This window comes from Coffea arabica, chromosome 2c (assembly GCF_036785885.1).
Source record: "Coffea arabica cultivar ET-39 chromosome 2c, Coffea Arabica ET-39 HiFi, whole genome shotgun sequence".
NCBI classification, from domain to species: Eukaryota; Viridiplantae; Streptophyta; class Magnoliopsida; order Gentianales; family Rubiaceae; genus Coffea; species Coffea arabica.
Genome location: NC_092312.1, coordinates 74,071,616 through 74,074,827, shown reverse-complemented (window position 1 = coordinate 74,074,827; position 3,212 = coordinate 74,071,616).

Genomic DNA, 3,212 nt, shown 5'->3' with positions numbered 1-3,212 from the left:
AGTTAAAACCAATCAAAAAACTAGTTAGTTCTTATTAAACAAGAAATCAGTTTAAAAGAAATTAAATTAATTTTCTAACAAATCTCCATTTTGACAAATATTTCTTTTAAAAATCATTAATGTTTAACTATCAAATAATATAGTACCGAATTATACATTCGAATCAAATATAGTTTTAATACCTAATTGATTCAATCGACAAATAAACTTGCGTAGTTAGCTCAAGCCTAACCACCAGTTGACTCTTGAAAAGATGCCTCAATTTACTGTCTTTCTTTATAGGATATCTTCTCACAATTACTTGCAATTCGAAATCTCTTTCTGTGAGCTCTATTTCGAATCATTAAGGCAATCAAATGATAAAATCATCAATTTTTTTCATTCTCAGAATTGTTTTATCATGTATGATTTTCAAAACTCCACCTGTAACATAAAACTCGTAGCCATCAGCCTTCTAACATTTGAAAATTAGATTTCTTTGTTTTTAGGATATAAGTCGTACCACCTAAAGCACATAATTAGAATTTAAAAACTATTAGAATAAAATATCAACCGTTGGAGTTGTGAAAGCATTTTCACCGATTCACGTCTAAAATTGACATTAGACTTCACTTTTTTTTACTCTTGAATCACATGTCTGGATTCACCGTCAAGTATTTCCATACTTTTCAACTTCTCATTCTTCATTTTCAATGCTTCTTGTTAAGCCCTTGAAACAAGAATGTCTTTACTAATTAAATTGTTGAGTTATTGACCAAATTATTTAATTTCAATAGTCAATCAGGATCCAACTACAAACCCTACTCTAATATCAGTTTATTGGGATTTAGATGCAGAATAAACAACTATTAAAATATTAAGTACATAACAATTTAATGACAAACAAGTTATAAGTAAAGATAAATAATATACAAAATTTAATGTGGTTCGACTTCATCATTGAATTTACATTCACGAAGAGAAAATTCATTTTTTATTATGAGAAGAAAATCTTATACATGAATTCAACTTGAATCCAAATACAAATTCTTGTACCATCTCTCATCTTTCAAGAACTCTCTCTTAATGTATCAAGTTACATGTTGCCCCTTGTATGCCACCTTATAGTATGTCAATTCCCATCTATTTATAAATTACATTACTTGACCAACACCCAAAAAATAATAGGAAATAACTGTCAATTTCTAATGTTATACAGAATCAGAAATAACTTCAAATTCCTAAATTCATACAAATAGAAATTCCTTAACTACTATTTCAAGTAATTAAAATTAATTACGAAATTAGTTACTTTCACATAAAATAAGAAACCTGTTTAAAAGAAATTAAATCAATTTTTTAAGAGTTATTTAATGCTTGAAGGGTCTAAATAGCTCTGTGGAGTTCTCTATTGTGATTTTCTATTTGCTCACTTTGGTTTTGATGTTTGATGATAGATGGCAATAACATGATTCTAAAACACAAATTGAGCCTATGAACTGCTTATACTTGGTATCTTGGTTCATTGTCCATTATCGAAATAATTAAATAGCCCATAAATATTAAAGAAAGGGATCAATGTCGGAGATAACTTGACTAAATGTTTTGTGGATGCTAGACTTGCAAAAACCACTGAGTTGACATGGTGTATCATCTGCCATTTATGGCTTGTTTCATCTACTTGTGGACCTATGATTGATGGGTTATGGGTACTTTTCAGTAAGCCACAAAGTGGTAGAAGATATTATACATTTGATCCACTCTGGGTTTTGTAGTCAAAATACTAGACTACTTGCGGCCGATCTGGTGGTTACTTAATACTTACTTTTAATAGTTTGATTAATTTTATCGATTTTTAGCCATTTTAATATAAGGTTTATAAATACTTTAGATAATCTCTCTGTCTGATCCGTTTCTAATGTCGAGTCATGGAAATTTGTCAATTAAAAGTTCGAAAAGCTTGAGAAACTATTAAGAGCTCAAGTTTAATCAACTTCAAGCCAATTTTTTGACCAAGCTACGTGCTCGATCCATTAGCCACCGTAGCCTTATTCTTCAAACTATTTTTTTGAACAATCATTGTAGTCTAATGAGGTATTATGTTGTATGCAGAGAAGAATCTTATTTACCTACTCTAAATTAATGGATAATGAAAAGACATTGGATGAGCTCTAACAATAAGCAGCACAGGCGTCCAAAAGCTTGCGTTATTAGTTGACCACTTTTCCATTTTGAGAAATCCTGAGCTTTTCCTCCCAGGTTTTCCTGTTTGAATATGTTGAGTTGGGGGATTCGGGAAAGGCACAGACTAAAGATGTATCATTGTATTTTAGCACTTGTAGTTGTCAATATAAGTTAATTCAATTGGTAAGAATAAATTATTTTTTTACAAAAGGTCATGTATTCGAATTTCACTTTCGATATAAGACCTGTGTTAATGGCGATTTATAAAAATCTCTGTAAGTGATTTATGAGTGCTTCTGAGCGTGACCTTCCCTATGGGAAAAGAAAGGGAAAAAAAGTACTTGTAACTGTTCAAATGTAGAAGAACAATCCTAATTAATTTGGTAAGTGAACATTTTTAATTTAAAAGATTTCATGGATATGGATTTTGTTTTTAACATGGATGGGAAGAGTGTTGCAGAAGCTCTACCAAATTAAGGTATAACGAGTAAATTATTGCACCTAAAATTGTAAAATGATAATTCCCAGGAAATATTTGATGAGGCACACTGGCCTGCTTAAGTACCAATTTTCTAGATAGGATCACTTATATATGCAATTAATTGCACAATAACTCACTACAAATATATCTACAAATATAGCTACTAAATAGACAATAAAATAGAACACCAGAATTTAACGAGATTTGGCTAATTTGCCTGCGTTCTCGCACACCACTGACAACTTAATATTTTACTAGAAAAAATATTACAAAGAGAGAGAAGGAAGCAAGTTATAATTCTCTTGCTTGATATGTTTTATCCTATCAAAGGATCATTCTATTTATAGTTTACAAATGAGAGAATTTCTAATAAAATTAACGATGTGGGATGTAGAGTTTGTACACAATTGTCAACAATTGTAGCTTTGCACAATTGACAATTGTGGCTATTGAACTAATAAGTCAACAAATCTCTACCTTAGCGAAATCTCTACATCTTTAATGCTTCACTCTTCTCCCAACAATCGGCGGTGTCTTTAAATGCGCTGTCAAGCGTCAATCTTCAAGT